Below are 20,421 nucleotides of genomic sequence, written 5' to 3'. Positions count from 1 at the left end.
TAGAGGAAGAATCATGGGAGCAAAGAGAAGTCCCAAGAGATATAGAGAGATTCGTGCGCGACACAAAGAGATATAGGGTAATTTGGAATGGGAAATTCAAGGTGCTGCAAAGAGATCCGTGCAAGATACAAGAAGATTGTGGATAGGAAATCCAGGGAAAATAGAGAGAGAATCATGAGAGACGAAGAGAAGTCCTAGAGAGATATAGAGTGATTCGTGCGCGATACAGAAATTTAGGGTTATTTGGAATGGGAAATTCAGAGTGATGCAGAGAGATCCGTGCAAGATACAACAAGATTGTGGATAGAAAATCCAGGGGAAGTAGAGGGAGAATCATGGGAGACAAAGAGAAATACATAGAGAATCATAGAGAGATTTGTGCGCGATACAGAGATATTGGGTAATTTGGAATTGGAAATTCAGGGTGATGCAGAGAGATCCGTGCAAGATACAAGAAGATTCTGGATAGAAAATCCAGAGGAAATAGAGGGAGAATCATGGGAGACAAAGAGAAGTCCTAGAGAGACTAGGAGAGATTCGTGCGCGATACAGAGATATAGGGTAATTTGAAATGCGAAATTCAGGGTGCTGCAAAGAGATCCGTGCAAGATACAAGAAGATTGTGGATAGGAAATCCAGGGAAAATAGAGAGAGAATCATGAGAGACGAAGAGAAGTCCTAGAGAGATATAGAGAGATTTGTGCGCGATACAGAGATAAAGGGTAATTTGGAATGGGAAATTCAAAGTGATGCAGAGAGATCCGTGCAAGATACAAGAAGATTATGGATAGGAAATCCAAGGGAAATAGAGAGAGAATCATGAGAGACGAAGAGAATTCCTAGAGAGATATAGAGAGATTCGTGCACGATTCAGAGAGATCTAGGGTAATTTGAATTGGGAAATTCAGGGTGGTGCAGAGAGATCTGTGCAAGATACAAGAAGATTGTGGATATGAAATCCAGGGGAAATAGAGGAGAATCATGGGAGACAAAGAGAAATCCATAGAGAATCATAGAGAGATTCGTACGCGATACAGAGATATTGGGTAATTTGGAATGGGCAACTCAGGGTGATGCAGAGAGATCTGTGCAAGATACAAGAAGATTGTGGATAGGAAATCCAGGGGAAATAGAGAGAGAATCATGAGAGACGAAGAGAAGTCCTAGAGAGATATAGTGAGATTCTTGCACGATTCAGAGATATAGGGTAATTTGAAATGGGAAATTCGCGGTGATGCAGAGAGATCCGTGCAAGATACAAGAAGATTGTGGATAGGAAATCCAAGAGAAGTAAAAGGAGAATCATGGAAGACAAAGACAAGTTCTACAGAGATACAGGGAGATAGGGGAGATCTGGAATGAGAAAGAAATCAAGGGGAGATTCTTGGAAGATACAGAGGGATCTGGGGGAGGCACCGAGAGATATCCCAATTGGGAATCTAGGGGAAATATAAGAAAAGGTAAGAAAGACACAGGAGATCCGCAGAAAATGCAAAAAGATTTGGAAGAAATACAGAAAGATCTAGCTAGAGGAATACAGAGAAATTTGGTAAGATATTGTACAGAAATTTAAAGATTCTGTAAACTTTAGTATTTTGTTATTGTACCAATAAATTAGAGCAAAGAGTGTTATCTTGTCCTATTTAACAATAAAAAATTCTCAACCTTCTTACATAACTTTCAAAAACAACTTTCAAGAATATATTTCATGATAAAAGACCACTCCAAACCCTTTAGGTCATTGTAAACCCTGTTATAGTTTGAAAAATGCAAAACATTTTATTAATTCACTTCTTCTAGTGTGTTTGTAAAGCTCTACGAATGTTTATTAACATAAATTAAAAGAAAAACGGTAACCTTTAATTAATGTTGAGGTTATTTAAACAAAGAACCGTACAATCCCCTCTACCTTTGTGTAATTTTTTGGGTGGAAAAACATTTTCGTCGTGCCCTTTCGAGCACATATTTATAAATAAAATATGTATGTACGTAATGGCGTCATAAAGAATGGATCTCTTTATTTGAAAAGAAAACAATGTACTCCGCCGGACGGCATTTCAGTTGTTTCTGTTGTATTTATACTTTGCGTTCGGTAAGACTCCGTTTTCTTTTGTTTTATAAATGCGAAAATATATCCGAAAAAATACACAAATATTTCCGCCCCAGATGGAAAAACCGAGGTAATGAGAGCTTTTGCTTTTTTTTTCCTCGACACAATGAAAGCGCAAAAGGAGAGATTCGATTTGATCGCAAGTCCGCCAAATTACACGGCCGCCCAAAAGAAATGCAAATGAATTTAAACGTCGGTTTATAATTACGTCGCAAAGAAATTTATGCGAGTGCCGCCTGATATTTACTTATCCCGAGGTCCGCTTCATTATAAGAACATCGATGGTAATTTCAACTTTAAACAAAACCTTTGTGCCCGGTATTTAAGTTTAATACACGTGAGGCGGTTTTAAATTAGTCGGGGGCTTTATCCGGGGAAATTTCGACGTTGCCGGTTTGCATAATTCCGATCGTTGTTATTAAAACTTTATAAATTTCGTTACGGAGTGTGGTGTTTATTTTTAATTTGATAACGAATTAAAACTGATGCATTGGCTGGGGTTGCGAAATTAATTACGTTCAAGATTCACCGAAGAAAATTTAATTTTTTACCAAATATAATATTTGGAAAGGATTTTCAAAGACCGCGATCATTTTACAAGATGGAAACTGACACAAAAGTGGTTCGTTTTATTTTTCCCGACTAGAACCTTCTTATCAGACCCAGCTATGCGAATTTCAGCACAAAATCTCATGCATTTTCTTATGGAGATCCATTTTGAAACTCAAGGTCATTCGACTAATTGTATCACTTTTTGGGTCAAATCTAAATTCTTCCACACTTATTTGTTTATTGATTTATCCAGATTTGGGGGCCACTACGCAACTCCACTTGGCATTAGAACAAGAACCCTGTTGAATTTTTTATTTAATCTGCAGAAAATAGTGCGTCACGAGGATAATCTAATTTCTTTTGAGACGGCGGCGCCCTCTTCGAATTACCGTCCGAGTGAGCTCGATGAAGGAAGAAAAAAAAACAATATCGAAAAAGTATAACAATGAGTCGTGTATTACTCGTCGCGAAATAGCTTTGGGAAAATTGCTCTTTCCATTAGCAAAATGTCTCACTGATTACATAAAGGAAATTTCCCTCATCGATATTGCTATTACGTCGAGAATTCAAATAAGATTCGACAAAAAGTCTATATTGCTGACAACATTGAGCGAAAGTTTATTACATTTTTGAGCGCGCCCTCTGCCGATACATCTCCGCATTTTTAAATTGAGCCGTATAATAAATCTGGTCCTGGCCTAATGATCCGGGCAGATCTGCGGATGATTTGATTAAAAGGCGAAGCGAGCGATTTTATCTTTTTGTGTAAATAGTGCAACGGAAAAATTCTTCTTCCGGAACGCTAGATGACTGCAGCGATTATGCAAAATTAAAATATTTAAGTGAACGAAACTTCGCGAGTGATTTGTTAAAAAAAAAGTCTCCAAGTCTGTCGAGCTGTACCGCCTGTGGAAATTATCGAATTTCCTTCTCATCGGCTTAACGTTCGTCCTTTAATAACTTTCGTCTATTATCCTTGGCAATCCTTGACCGAACTTGGCCGGAATCTCGGGCGGCTGTTTATATGCACAGAATATTTTCTCATTCAACACTCAGTCAAGCAAATATTTTCCCAAGCTTACACTAACAACCTAGTCCTGGCTTAAACGGTCGTCCTAGATATACACTGATATATTAAAATCGACTACATCATCTCGACATCAGCAATATTCCGAATTTACCGACTCAATTAATCTGTGCGGGGCGTTTTCGCCGCCGCCGCCGCCACCATCGTCGCAAATTATTCAAACCACAGTTTTCGGACAGTAATGGGAAAACGGACAAGTCCTCTGCAATTTGTACACACGCGACATTGTTCCCGCTGGCGTTTTCAAATAAAATAGGGGGCCGTGACCGAAATTGTCTCCATAATTCACACGAAACCGTTGCACTTTTTAATTTGGACGTGTACAAAATCGAAAATTGCCGATGGAGGCAATTTCGGCACAGCCAGACGTGTATCGCTTTCAGAATAAAAAATAATTAAATTCAATCCGCAACCGCCATCATCGGGTCAAACTTTTCAGTGCATCTCGAGAAATAAATCAAAAAAGATGAATTAGTCGCTAGTGGCTGAAAGTTTCTCTTTTGCTCATCGTTTTTCGCTCACTCTCTTTCACTCGCTGGTTTTTATTCACTCGCGAGTTTTTCCAATTCTTTCTGATAAGGTAATTTTGATTATTTAGACAATTGGTACCTCGCGGCACTTGACTCTCCAGGACATCATCAGGAACATACAGGGTGTCGCAAAATTAACGTATTCCAAGTCGGGGGTCTTGTAGGGAAAAATCTCAGGAATCTCGAAAAAATAAAATAAAAAAATGCAGGGGGGTCTTTACAAAGATATATGGGTCTGAAGGTTCAAACTTTTCATCATGTTTTCTTCAAATAAAAAATATAAATGGTTGACATTCATTTTGAAATATGGTGAGGATGATTATGTAAAATATTAAAATATAAATGAAAAGACATTTCTTGAAAAAACAGCTTTATCTCGAAAAAATAAAAGTTTTGTTTTTCCAATTTTTGTTCAAAAGGGAAGTACAATATTAGTAGAATATTAATAAGGTACTTCTGAACAGATATTGGCAACGTCGATATTTTTTTCAGTGACAGCAATTTTTTTTTAAACATTTTTACTTGGTTTACCAAGCCCCGAACTCGGAATACGATAATTTTAAGACACCCTTCATCATCCATTTTCACGATTTCCACAACGTGCGCACAACCACTTTATTGACGTTACAGAACTTTGTTTATTTTTTTTCCATAGCAACAGATTCGTCCAAAAATGTGATTTATTTTTATTTAAAATTTTAAATACAAAGTTACAAACTGACTTTCTATGGAGGTATCGAACAAAACCAAATACAGCCGCTTTCGTTCACTTGAATTGCTGCGAACACGCAATTCGCGTGAACGAAAGCTTTGCCCTCCTCGCTCTTATTTACACGAATTAACGCATCATTGAAAACATCCCCGTTTTATTTTTGTGTCTGGTGAGACTCGACGCAGTGTTCCGGCGCTGATTTGGAGCCATCTAATAAAGAAGATGAGGAAGTAAAGATTAGAATGATTGCCGAACATTCCACACGCCGATCTTATCATATGCCCAGCCGGTCTTTGTCGAGAGTGAATTATCGACTGAGCTTTTCTGAATGGTCCGGAGGAAGAGATTTCTCGTCGACGAGAATGAAATTTTCCGGGATCATCATACAGAGGCGAAGCTTTAATCCATCATAAAATACATAGAGAGATAACTGTTAAATTGGGGCTCTATTTTTCATCAGATATGAATCAAAGGGATTTCGTTGGGCGGAAATCTCCCATTGTCGCACCTGAATTGGTCGTCGAAAAAATATCGAGAAAGACACCTGGAACAGTTCGGGATCGTGCGAAGGTGATGAATGAAACCTGCGGGGTTAGGGAACTTGGTTGGCGGATTATATTTAAAATATGTCATTAGTACCCATCGAGCAACACCGTTGACAGGAATAACATATATCTGCAACCACTTCCGCCCCGCTCTGGCTCTATTTCTGATCCATTCATGCCGCTCGAATTTGATTTTATTAATAGGTCCACATCTGGAACTGGAGGGTCATTCATGAGATCTCCTGGCAGCGACGAGCGAAAAAACGAGCGTTTCCCGCAGCTGTCTCCAGATCTTGATGTTCTTTAATTAATTATTCGAAATAATAACACTGCGAAATTCCGCGATTTTCATCAATTAAAACCAGCTTTACAATGTGTACGCCGAGAGTCCCGGATCTGTCTGATCCTGTTAATTAGTTTGCCGACAATCGCTCCTTAGCATTTAAATTGAGTTTTCCAGATTGAAATAAAAGCTTTTTGACTTAATTTTTGCAAATAGATGCGACCCAATTAGGGCGATGTCGAACAGTGGGCAATACACCTCGGGGGTCCCGACGTTGTTGTCTTGTCGAAAACTTCCGCTCTCCAAAACGACCAAAAACTAAATGAGATTCCGAACTGACAGACAAGTCGTCGGCTGTGACGTCGTCGAACTTTTTAAAAATAAAACAAGAATTCATTCCGGCAAAACAAGTCGCCCTTTGGTTTTTGATCGATGTAGCGCGCCAGGGTTGTTAATAAGTTTTCTAATTTGTAAAGTGGGCGGCTGATCGATGCCGGATGGCGCGAGATAAGGTCCACTCACGAAATTAATCTTGCAGGAATTAAACTATCGGACGAGTCGTCAAACTTTTTTAAATTGGGGAGCGGAACCAGTCGAGTGGCGAATCACATCTACCCCGACATTACGCCAAACAAAAGGAATCGAAATTGGATCACCAAAAACAAAGACATTGATTAATGGAAGTGGACGGTTTCGTCTTATAGAGTGCACCCTGGATTCCCGCCGGGTGATTGATTATAAAACAATGGCGACGCACGAAAAAATGCATCCCTGGGGGTGGCAACACATCCCACTCAACTCCTCTGCAAGATCTGCATGGATGATACAGAGAGAAATTAGAAGATTACGAAACTTCATCAAAGTTATTCCACAGACTGCATCAAGCTCAGATTTGTATTATTCCTTTTGTATTTTCCATCAGCGAAGAGTCATTGTCCTTGAAATGGGAATACGAAGGGAGTTGCTGACCGTGACGTTTCTTTCATATTTTTATTTTGAGCGTGTCTACTCTTTTTTATGTCAAATGGGCATTCGAGTGCGTAAGTGGAACAAAATGGAAACAGTCCCTTGGCACTGTTGCATCCTCCTGCTGAAATGTTTCCATCACTTGAACAACTCGGGGTTTATAAATGACTGGAGCAATCCAAGATGGTCTATTGAATCATAAAAAAAAAACATTTGGCTGTAACAGTCGGGGTGAAAGTTATTTAAAGTTGCGCCCCTCAGAGCAACGATCAATGGAAATGGAAGGGTACGAGAAACGTATTAATAAATTTTAAATACCTGGAGCGAGATTTTTTTTGTGCACAACAGGGGAAGAAACACACGGGAACCGGCTCCACAAGCGCGGATTCGAATTCTCGTTCCCTTTTGTGCCCGGGGCGTGAAGTTTTTGTGTAGGGGGCTGAAAAAATTTCATCCCTCATCCCTAGCAATTCGTAATTAGAGCAGACACGAAACATTTTCCGTGGGTGGAGAAAAAAATTATTTTAAACACAAATTCGGTATTTACATAATTTGCAAGTAATAATAATAAACATGATAATGAGCAAACTTCACGTCGATGTAAAAACTGGGTGTAGAGCAAAATAAATCATAACATAAAAAACAGTACTTGCAAAGGAATCATCATTAATATATAGAGAAATATGTCGGCCTCGATGCCGTGTCCTTTTTTTAGAGAAGTAATAAAGTAGCACTTTTAGCTCTTCGGGAGTAAAAACACAGCTGTAGCATAAATCACGGATGTAGTACCAAAGCGCCCCGTACTAACCCTTTCGAAGCGCTACCGTCGCCAGCGAGAATCTAATCGCTGGGTCCCTACCATCATTACCAGCTGCGCGCCGTCGGAGCGTGCCGGACCATCCCCAGCCAGGCTATAAAAGGGATGCACGCATGGACAATAAATCATTATTAATTTGATCATTCGAGCTCCCTCAAGAGTCTCACCACAAACCTTTGTTAACTTTGTTTACCTTTATGTAAATAAACAACAATGTTAAAAGTGGCGCCCAACGTGGGGCATAATGTTAAACAGCAAGTTAATTTATCAATTGTGAATTTTTAAATGGGCATAATGTGTCAATAATATATGAAAACTATTCAAAAAAAAAATCGTTAAAATCGCACCTGTTCTTGAGAATTAAGAAGTAAAAACCTTCATTGACTCGACTAAGATTATTTCATTATGACTGAATTTTATTCGTGGATGTCGGCTTTAAAATAAACATGTGGAACATTTCGAGGTACAATTTTAAAGTAAAATTTTGTTTGAACATTTCTAGTACAAAATTGAAACGGATTTGGGAGAAAGATTGCACAAAATGATGTTTTCAGAAATGTTGTCGTGAAAAAGTGTAACCAAACCCTGAAATCACTCGGTAATAGAAGCAAGAGCTACCGCGAGGATTACCTCATCTGCCGTGATAGCGCTCTTATCTAGAAGTTAGATTAGTTTAAACCGAGTTTACACCACAGCTCGGCTCACGTTCCACAATTAATCGTCGGTCTATTTCAGTTTTTTCAAAGCTGCGATATTTCGACGACACAAATTCACAAAACCAAAGTGTGACGTAAACTCTCCGACGTCACCTCGAATTTCCCTAAAACGTCGTCTTTCCGGACCGGTTTTATGAAGTGAAAGAGCAACTTGTATCTTTCACCCTCTCCCAGTTTTATTGGCTCTGTACGTTGAGGAGTCAGATGAAATATGTGCGTACGTCAGATGGCAGACGGATTCCCTCCGCAATTCAGTTTTTATCGTTTGTTGTTACCGAAAGCGGGGAAAAATTCCACGCGAGAAGGGTGAAATGTTGCCAGATCAATAAAACAATACAAACGCTTATGGGTGGAACGTGTGATGAGCGGACAGGGTTGTTCGGTAATACGTTTTTATTACGTTATCAATTTTAACAATCCGCTCGCTCTTTTTTCAACGTGAAATTACTCGACCGGCGAACCGGAGGATTTCTTGCAGAAATTCTGCAACGCAACGAAATCTGAAACAGGTGGTCAAGTTTCATGAATCTCTGTTCCGCATTTTTTCCTGAATAATTTATGAGGGCACGAGTCGATCGCTCATGTCAATTACACCGGAAAATATATGCGCCCGCTCGATTTGGAAGGGGAGGTTTTTCACATTCCACCGGAAATTACCCCGCTGTTGATGGCCGAACCTCATAATATAATAATCTTACGCATAAACTAACAAATTGGTTAGTAATATATTATTCAACGAGTGAGTAACAGCCATTACACGCAAGTAGACTGAGTAACAATCATTACACGCGAGTGAACACGATTCTTTTTCTGCAAAAAACCTAGAGAGATTTGAGAATTACGTTGCGTTATAAATTTTACAACCCGTAGAATAATAATATTCATAACTCACGGCTGTGGATAATGAATATCATTACTTAACAACTACAACATTTTTTAAGTGGGAGATTTACGCACGCGACCGCAGCAATCTCTGCATATTTTCACATTTTGCCGCACATAAATTCCCGTTTTATTTGTTTGCTAATTACGACTCGGTTTCGCCTTTTTGCCAGTTTCCACGTTTAGATATTAAAGAAATTAGATCGGCGACAACAAAGCGCCATAAATAATGCGCGATATCAGCCAATTGGGGAAGTTTTCGGAGGCACGAGTCTGTATCAAGATTTACAACTTGTAAAATACATTAAGCAGATGTCCGTTATTACATGACCGGCGTGATGCTGCTGCAGATGAAGTTGGAATTATGCGAGTTTCAAACAATAAACTTGGCGCATACTACTTTGCAACTATGCCCGCTTCCGACAACTTCCTTTCCGGAGTGACGATTTGTTGGCGGTTGCTAAAAAGTAAAAAAAAGAAAACACGAAACAGTAATGGAGCTCGGAAACGGGCTGTCATTGGCTGCACCGCCGACGAAATTGCGCCGATTGTTAATAATTGGAGTGAATTGGTTCATTAGCGATGCCATGCTATAATTTGTTCAAAAGAGTTTTATTTGAATTTGCCGCGTTTAACATCCTGTCATTTTGTTATTTCATAATCGATATATCACATTCGATTGTGGGAAATTTGTCAGGACCGAAAGGAAACGATTTCGAACAGTCGGATGTGATAGACACACGCAATGTGTGGTTTTGTTCAACTTCAGTACACTTCAATCGGTCCTAACCAGAATGGAATCAAAGCACCAACCGTTTTTGTTCAACTGGTTAGAAAATATAAAAAGAAAACAATTCCTATAAAATAAATAAATCATTACCTTCTGGCTAAGACCAAGTGCTGGAAGTTTTCAGGTCGCGCAAGCGCCTCTAACAAGACCTAACGACAACTACTGAGTAAATCTGGGGGACCGACAGCTTTACATCTCTTTCGAAAGATGGTAGTGATTTGAAAAAAAGCTGATGATTTAACCGGGAATCGAACCCGGGCGGTATGGGTAATAAGCGAGTATCTAGCCCCTGAGCCATGACCACTACCGCAATTGCTATACATAATAGTATATTATGTTATTAGGAGCAAAAATGAAGTTTTATGTGTTGAGACCAATTATTTGGGAAATGAAATTATTTTAAGGTAGAAGATTGGTTAGACTGATAAATTAAAACTAATTTGTTAAAATTTGAGCTAAGAATTTCAAATGATTTAGCTAGTTTACTTTATCTCAGCGCTCTGGCGTAATGTAATGTCCGTAATGATAAATAAATCCGGCCTGGATGCCGTGCCCTCTTTTTACGATAATCGCAGCTTGATCTTGATCGAAGAGTTGTCTCGAAAGGTTTCATTATGGGTAAATTAGGGGATTTGTTGCGCCCTCGTCCCAGATTTCCGTGTGAGGAATGGAAATAAATGAAACGTTAATTTTTCCGTGGGCGTCGCTCCGGTCGCACCACGACCTGGCCAAAATTAATTATGCGGGGGCGTCGGTCCGCAAAACACGTATAACAATTAATATTATAGGATGGGCGGTTTGTGTAAAAACAAAAACAGGGTGTGGTTTGGGGGGATGGAAGAGTAGCTGTCGCGCTATTTAGGGTGATGGAGCGTCGAAGCGTAAAAGGTGACGCCCGGGACTGTCTATGCATAACTAAGGCGTGAAAGGCGTCGAGGCGCGCGACTTCGTGAGGCACATCAATTTTAAGGAACAGGTGAAGAATTGATTTAGCATCTCGGAGCGATGCGAAAATTGCCGCACAACGGAGGTACCAGGAATGTGTTCCGGATCAAATTCTACTTCGACTGGAGGCGAATGCGAAAAATGCCCGAAATAATGCTGTTCTGCATAGTTTCCGGGACGTGGAACAAATAAGTTTCAATATCAAAAGAAAACAGAGGGAAGTTCCGCGGAATTTTACGATTTGATGCGGCGAGGGCGACCGGCTTACATGAAATGAAGTCTAGACGCGTTCACCTAAAACAACATCCAACAGTTTTACCCCAATCAATTACTGGAAAAAAAATAAAAACTACCAAAATCGTTTCGTTATGTGGATTTCAATTTTTATTATTATTATTAGTCTTGGCGTACGAAAGACAGAGATAAAATAACATACTCTCTGACCAAGTGTAGAACCTTGAGGAGCTCCAAAATTTCCATAAAATAGAAATATTAATTAATCATCAAATCATAAAAATAACGCAGTCAATTAAAACATCGAATGTGAAACTGGGGATGCGAAACTGGAAAAATGAAAATGTATTTAACTTTTATTGCCCAAATGGCTCTTCCATCACGTTTAATTTCTAGGGAATGAACTCGAATATTTGACCAATCCCGTTCCTGTTTACACCATTTTGTTTAATGTCATGTGATACATGCAGTTGCAGTAAATAGCAGTAAACTACACAAGATCAAAACCGGCTTTGATCGATGTTAATTAAATGTTGAACAGGTGAAATATATTAACAAAGTATTAGTGATTTAGTAATACTGCAGATTTGTTGGAATCCTGATTTTCAAATCGAATTTAGGTCCAATTTAGATAGAGCGAGCTCTGGAATACAAGAAATAAAATTGATAAACTCTTACTTGCAAAATTGACGGCAGTGTGTTTTGTGCAATGGTACTTTCAAAAGATATCATTATAAAAAGTGGCATTGCTCAAGGTTCCATTTTAGAACTTGCTTAATTCCCAATATACAGGCTGTCCCAGAACTGCCTCCCCAGAGAAAAAAGGGATTATTTGGGTAAATGTGATAATCTGGATTTTAAAGAAAAAAAGTTCTATCTCAGGCGATAATCGAGAAAAGACTTGACCAATCAGAGTTAAGCACCTGAAGAAAGTTTATAACTCGGTTGTGTGAGCTATAGGAAATTTATTTTAGTCATTTTGGAGTCTCTTTTGCTGTCGGGACATGCCTGTTTACTATGGGGAAGCAGTTCCGGGACAGGCTGTATATACAGGGTGTAATTGAAATGCACGGAAAAATTTTAACCACGAGCTACTGGCTTCATGTAGAACTCGGAAACAATATTTAAAAAATTCTATGTTAAAAAATAAAATGACATTTAATTTTTGAAGTACATTTTTTTAATTGCTTTTACTCTTCTACGTTGTCCCACAACCTCGTAGGTAAAATTTTGGCACTTTTTTAAAATACACCCTATATATTATGTTTTATAAAACATAAAAAAATAATATTCAAAATTCTGTCTTTTTATACGCCCACGATACAACATTAAGCTCCTCAGGGGCACTTTACAGCATAATAATAAATACGGAAATTGTTTACAAGTAATTTACTCTGTTTAAATATGAAGAACAAAGGAGGAACTGATGAATTCTAATTTTACGAGTGAAATATTTTAATTCATTTAATTTGATAACATTTTATTTTAATATGAGTTGTCTGGTATATTATGAATTATTTATTTTGTTTCTTTTACTACTCACACATTTCTGTTTTTTTTTTTTGGTTGTGTAATATGTAGAATTTTCCGCACAAAAAAGAGCTGATTGTTTAGTTGACAAATATCAATCATAGTATAATTTGCTTGGGGTAAACTTCTAGACTTGTCTGTTTGGAGCCCTCGCTTACGGCTCGGACACCCAACTTCCGTCCTCGTGATTAAATGCACTACTTTGCTCCCTTAGTGCAGGTTTTGTTATCTAATTGCAACTTTATCTCACTAGAATTTTTTAATTCCTCTTATAAATGCACATTAATCATCGCCACGCTGTATTTTATAAATATTAAAAAATATCTTTTCTAATTAATTATCCATAACTCTCGTAACTTTCGACGAGCGTAGGCGGAATACATCAACTTCGCACAACAATTTACATTATGGCTACTAATTAATTAGCAGATATGAAGTATCTGAAACTATTTTCTCAAAGATAATTTAGAGCGGTGGAACTACATCCAACGATTGTGTACTCCTTGTTATGTGATAGTTTGCAAAACACAAAGACTTCATAACATAAATCCACTAGTTGCTACAGCTCTAATATACAAGATCTTTGGCGATAAGGTCGCGTGGAATAATTACTCAACTCTCTTAACCAACAAATAATTTACATCAAGTTTGTGCTTTATTGGGGAGGACAACACAGGTATTGGTTTAATAAACGAAAAAAATATTTTGTGGAAAACGAACAACAACAAACACGTTGTAGTAATTCCAGAAGTAATTCCTCTAAGCTACTTTGCCTCAAACAAGTACTTCAATTCGCATCATGTGTTTTCTTCTGATGTCTTAACCAGTCTGTTAAACTTATTTAACTTTCAGGTGGTTCATGAATACTGACTATCTAAAATCGCTTGAAACATTTTCAAACTTCGAGTGAATAAGAAGTTTTAAGTTTGCTTCGAATCACCGAAATCGACTCCCCAATTCTGTTTTTTTTTGTAGTACACTTGAGTTTCGCTCCATCTAAATGGAGTCAAAAAAATTGTCACATCTCTTCGAGTCTTCTCTCTTGATGATTTTTTGGAAAGAGAACAAACAACAAAGGATTAGATGATGAAGCTAACTTCCACCCTTCAGTAAGAATTCTTTCGGAAAAATTAACTGTTCGTCGCCTACTTGATAGTAACTTCTTGTCTTCTGGTTACTTTTCATTCTCCCCCCTACGAAAGTGTAACTTTCTATTTTAATACGGCGATTGAAAGCGAAAGTAATCATGCCAGGGAAGAACCTCGGCGAAGGTTACGCTTCGCCTCGGCCATTTAAAAACACCTCGCAGATAAAAGTAAATTTTTGCAGCTTGTAATATAAATAACTATTTTTTCCACTGCTTCCAAATACCATTCTTTTTTGTCATCGGTGTTGTTTCTCGTTAAATTTGTACGAGAGGTTGTTCCGGCTTTAATTGGTTTTGGCTTGATCAAATATGTTTCAGTTCCAATCACAACCACAAACGAGACAATCCCGCCCCCACTGTAATCCCCCAAACCAAACAACTAATCAGCATTTTTTTCCGGGTCACTTATTAAATGATTTAGTTGTTCCCTGAATCCGGGAGACAATTTTAATTCGTCGCGAAACTCCGAGAATTATGCAAATTTTTGTGGAAATTTGCATTTGTATAATCTTGCGCGAAATAAATCAAAATTAAATGGACATTTCAGCTCGTATCAAAAAAAAGGAGTAAAAAAGAGAAGCGCATATCTGTGTATTTACGACGAAGTGATGAAACCAATATTTCGAAATGGCGACAGTTTCTCAGTTATCCTGAAAATTTATAGCGCCGGAGTGAGCAGTTTTCGCTCTATTGATTGCCGGAAAATTTTCATTTAAATCGTGTTTACGTTTTTCACTTTATAAATAGAAATCTGAAGCAGCATGATGCGTTTAAAATCGGAATAAATCCATTTGTTTGAGCCGTCGCTGGTCTCCGGGCCAGAATTATGAAGTATCGACCGGGAGAGCTGGGCCCTGAAAAAAGAATGAAAGACGTGTCCTCCGGCGACAAGAAAAAAGTCTCCCCTACACAAAGTTACACGAAAAACCATTCCACATTCAATCTTTGTTGGATTCTTGCTAAGATGGAAATTATATTTTGTATTAAGCTGTTACGGCAATCACAAATAAACCGCACGTTTTTGTTTCCATTAACCCACACGTCAGTCGCAACTTGCCTTTGGAGGGACTCTTTGATGCGGAACTAGAAGTTGCCAACGTCTCCGTTTAAAGTCACTGTGTTTCCTGGGAGAGAACTTCAACATGTTACATCTTTATAAATTGCGTCCTGGAGGAAACTTTGTTTAACTCGTGTTTACACAACCCAACCGGCCCACCGTAATTATCGCCCATGTTGACACAATCGAGGTCCATTCGCAGTTCGCCAAATTTCATCTGGCTATTATTAATTCGTCTATTATGATCAGAATGTTTCGCCAACGGACCAAGTTTATGGCGGCATTAAAGCTGGGTCACACCTCGTTTGCATAAATCAATAACCATGACAACTCGACGAACAGGACGCCACTGTCCGCTCGAAAGACTTCTTCTGCTTCACCTTCGCAACGTTTCGCGTTTCCTCCTCAGACAACGCGTCTTTACAATTTCGCCTAATTGAACAAAATTATGATGGGACAAAGTTCCGCCCAATACCCCAAATTGCTTTTTAAAAACAATAAGGTTCATGAGCTTTAATTGCGTCGAAGCTCGTGCCTAGAATAAAATGTAAAATGAGTCAGTCGTAAAAGGTAGGTGTCCCCTTCATTAATACAAACATGCCGATTGTATTATTTGTAATTGGTCGTCCACAATTACGGAAACATCAAAAGTTGACTCACGTAATTACCGTGGCAACCGTGACGAAAATTTCAACTGAGGAAGGCAATCACCGGACGCCTAAAATTCACAAGAATAATTCCACACTCAGCGACAAACATGTTAATGGACTGCAGTGGGTTTCTAAGTTGCGTTAAACTAATTTGCACATATTTTGCAAATTGCTCTTTTGATATCACGCTGAGTAATCGCGTAATAAAGAAGGTTTTCATGGCGCTGGGCAATTATTCGAAGCGCGCCTCACGAGGCTACTCTCGACCCTCTTCTATCTCGCACAGAATATACAGGGTGTCTTAAAATTATCGTATTCCGAGTTCGGGGCTTAGTAGGGGACATCCTGTTGACCAAGTAAAAATGTTAAAAAAAATTGAAAATTGAAATAAAAGTTACCAATATTCCTTCAGACCCATATATCTTTGTAAACACCCCCCCTGTATTTTTTATTTTATTTTTTCGAGATTCCTGAGGTTTTTCCCTATAAGACCCCCGACTTGGAATACGTTAATTTTGTGACACCCTGTATAGTGGCATGAGACAAGTGTAATTTGAACTGAAACACTATTTAGATATTATTGGATGCAGAGAAATAATAATAATAACAATAATAATAAGCGGTTTGTGCTTTTTAAATGAATTGACAGGAGCTTTTGGACACAGTTAATAGTGTGGTTAGTGCGAAATAAAAAATTTAATTGGTTGAAAAGAGCTTTTGTAAAAAATCTCTGAAAGTCCAGATGGGTAATGGGGCGAGCGTTTGGTGTTTAGGGTTTTGCACTATCAAAGTACAAAGTGCTAATTTCCGGCTCATTTCTCTGTGAATGTTCGTCCTGGAGCCGATTAAAAAACGGTAAAAACTGTAGTCCTGTGAAGGTTCATCGGAGAGCGTGTTGAAAAGCCGTGGGCTAAAACATTGAGCGTCTGGGGCGGCACTTTTATTAATGAAATTAGTACACAGGCGGCATAATTCCGTCCCTCGCACATAACTCTGATAATTAGGAAGCGGCGATGGCGGTGGCGGCGGCCTTTCTCCGGTGGCTAGGACTCGAAGCTCGTTAACTTGTCGATCTGTTGAACAATGGTCAACCGGCGGGGTACAATAAGCAGCTGCGGCCGCCGTCGAGATAACAGCCCGATTGCGGCTAAGGTCTGCTCTGGGACCGGTCCAACCCTTTATCAACCCCCGTCCCGACGCTCCGCCATATATCTGCTATTTTACACCCGTTAAACAATGAACGTCGTAAAGCGCCGACCTGAATTACGAGATTGCCTCGGTAATGCCCGGCTACTCCCCCGCCATACATTCTCCCGGAAAAATTTGTCCCAGGACAAGAGATAATTGTTAAGTTATTGTTGCGGAATAGGGGCGACGGGTCGTTAATCATTGTTCTGGAGACGGTGTCTTGTGTGAGGACTCGCCGAGATAAGGTGGAGACGTTGGGGCAGGTTTTTGTCTCAAGACGTGAAGAGCTGGATTTGTAACTGCGAAAATAACATTCGTTTACACTTGCTGAAGGAATTTCAAATCGAAATTATGCGATATATATTTGAGTGTTCATAACCGGAAATCTCTTTGATGACTCAAGATACAGTTATTTTCATAATCCGCTAAGTTACTTACAACACGTGAAGTACTAAAAATATACTTACAGGAATCTATAAAAAAAATACAAAGTACTGAAGTACTGTTTTTTGGCATACCTAATTGAAACACAAATTAATTGCGAACACGATCGTTGCGATAAGAAAAAATTGTCACGACGGGATGAGCTGGTGGAAAAAGTATAGGAAAAAAGTTATTTACAGGAGAAAAAGAGCTTTTGGAGATTATGAAAGTAATTACAGAACCGCTTTCTGAGGAATTAAGATAATAAATTAGTAATAATAGAGCACTCCCTGGTGGTCAGTGCTGAGCATGGAACAGAAAATCAATACTAACAAGCACTAAAGAAACTTGAAATTCTATCTAACATTTAATGTGACGAGCCAAAGTTTCTAATTTACTGGTTTTGGATGAAGGAATTTTACAAAACAAAAATCAACAACTCAAGAACAATTTTTAGTCCAGATCTCTAATCTAGCCTCTGTTCTAAGAATAAAAGAAAAATATATGACAGTCACAAATCGGTTCACTAGATCCTGTAATGTCGCGCGTTCAAATGAAATCCTGGGCTGGGGAGGCGTTGGAAACCGTCAATTGTTGTGCTTTTTTAAAGCGTAGATTAATTGGAGCACGTTGACAGCTAACCTAAAATTTAGAGCCAAAAAATCTTTCTTTTTTTCTTTCTTTGCGATGTCTTATATTAAAACTAGAATAACTTAACGATTCCTATTCTCGAAGCAGATATCTAAGGGCACTCTTTGCTAAAAACAAACATGTTCAATTATGTCTCAATTAAACATAAACAAATATGATTCGTGTCAAACGGCGGGAAATTCAAACTTTACACTGTTCTAAACGGTTTAATTTTTCCAATGCCCACTCAGCCGAGGATTTCATTTGAACGCGCGATACATTTGCACCGAAGGAAATACTTCGGAGAAATTGTCCTAATTTTGAAAATTACGTCTTTGGACCTTAATTTTCCCCGGATCCAAAACTATAATATGTACATTGTTTTGTAGAGCACAAAATAAAAAAGCTACCGTGAGTTTTTTATTTTACTGAACATAGGATTCATGGATCTGTAAGTTTGGTTGCCTATTTCAAATGAATTGACTTGTCCATTTTAGAACTGAACATAGCCATTTTACATTGTATGTTCAGCGAAATAAAAAACGCAGTGTATATTTTATTGTAAAATTTCTAAATACTGTAAATTCATACAACTTTATGTAGAAAACATATAAAAATGATTTATTTTACGGCAGTTGTATTATAAATTCCCTCTGTTTCAAATATAAAGTGGGGCGTACTCTTACGGGTTGCATAAACTAGCTTGCACCCTTCCCCTTGCCCCTAAACTTGTTTACGCTCTCTCCCTTCTTCTTTACTTCTATACTCCATCAGAGCTCCATGTTTTGAACAGGTTAAAGGGGGATAGCGCTGATTTTTAGTTGAAAGTCATCTGGCTTCTGACATCTATGCCTTGAAACTAACGTCGTCGTAGAAGGGAGTTCGCAAGTATTTTCTTTTTATTCGGTCCAGATTCACCTGGTAGTTTGCAATAACTTGTAAAAGCGCTCGTCGATTTGTGCTGACGAGTCGAGTTCAACTCTTTTTGCATTTTTTGCTCGGCGCAGCCTTGATTACCTCTAATTATCGCCGAAGAAAAACTCTTGATAACGTTTTTTGGTAAAATCGTTGTTGTTTTATTTAATTTTTGAGGTTATGGTTAACCTCACTACTGGTAACAATTTTACGTAAAAATCACAGGTTTTATATTGAACGCTGTCACATTTCAAACAAAGAGTTAGCGGCAGTCTTGATTACCTCTAATTATCGCCGAAGAAAAACTCTTGATACCTAACGTTTTTTGGTAAAATTGTTGTTATTTTGTTTGATTTTTGAGGTTATGGTTAACCTCACCACTGGTAACAATTTTACGGTTTTATATTGAACGCTGTTACATTTCAAACAAAGAGCTAGCGGCAGAAATTTTCTCCCCGATATTCGCATTACGAAAACAATTTTAATTAAATAAATGGACAAATAGCTCACATGGTGGTATTTCAGAGATATGTAATAATTAGTGCTGTGGAATAATCTGAGTGCTTATTCGGATTATAATTTCATTGGATCGAACAAAATACATATTTATGCATATTGAAAAATAAATAGAGGGAATTTCAGAACATGAAACACTCACATCTCGGTTTGAAGTTAAAAATAAATTAAATTAAAATAATTCGCAATTCGTATTTTGTGACCAAAAAGGAATGCGATTTCGTTGTGAAATCTATTTTTACGTACGCAATTACTTAATAAGACATAAAGCTTAAATTCGTCGTGTGCAAAAGTCTACAAAGTATTGATAATTTTCGATCTGTTCACATGGATTGATAGTTCGTGTCACTTTCTATATTCTACTAAATTCTGGAAATGATGGTTGTGGTCGTTTAGGTGGAAAAAATCTAAATGATTTAACCCTTAAAATTAATTCATTTTGCTACTTTCCTTTTTTTCAGAATTCCTCAAAAATGAAGCCTTAAATAAAAAAATTAATTAAATTGAATTTATGTAATTCCACTTACACTGTTCAAGCACAATTTTTTCTAATTGAATGCTAATAATTGTTTACTTCGTTTTACATAAAAATATGTAGGTAACTACATAACTTTTCGCTAGATTTAGTTTCCTATAAACACGCAAATGATACAAAAATAAGGAAGGGAAACAATCAAGTAGCTTCTTTGAATAGGTACCTCAACAAGACGTGAAGCACCCTTAGTGGGGTGATTCAGAGAGGGAGAGCTTACAGCGCCACAAGGAATGAGTAATTTGTGACTGAGTTTTATTAACTGCTGTATCTCGCTTATTATTAACGATAAAAACATAATCAAGACGTATTAATAACCAAGAAGGATGACACAACCACTTTATAAGAGAGAGATGTTTTTATTTGAGCCTTCGTTTTTAAGAAAATTTGGAAGAAAAAAGTAGCAAAATAAATTATTGTTGACGGCGTGTCGAATGGAGATACGATACTTTGTGAAAATTGTTTCGATTTTCCTCACCTAGACAGTCATAGGCATCATTTGCAAAATTTAGTACAGTATAAAGTGACATGGTCTATCATCGTCCATTTATGTTAATAACTCACTAAATTAGAATAGTCCCGTTTTGCACAGGTGTTAAACTATTTAGGGCATCACCTTTTGGAGTTCTAGGACAAGTTAAAGCGCGTCTAATACTCTTCTGTT

General features: G+C 38.0%; 1 protein-coding gene across 1 annotated transcript in view; it reads left to right on the top strand.

The window, feature by feature from the left end:
- Positions 1–20,421, top strand: part of LOC138136199 (uncharacterized) — a 67,169-nt gene that overhangs the window by 14,856 nt on the left and 31,892 nt on the right. The gene's annotated exons all lie outside the window — the stretch shown is intronic.

The sequence above is a fragment of the Tenebrio molitor genome, chromosome 8 (assembly GCF_963966145.1).
Source record: "Tenebrio molitor chromosome 8, icTenMoli1.1, whole genome shotgun sequence".
Classification (NCBI taxonomy): Eukaryota; Metazoa; Arthropoda; class Insecta; order Coleoptera; family Tenebrionidae; genus Tenebrio; species Tenebrio molitor.
Note: the sequence above shows the minus strand (reverse complement) of the source record. Positions and strands in the feature narration are given on the sequence as shown.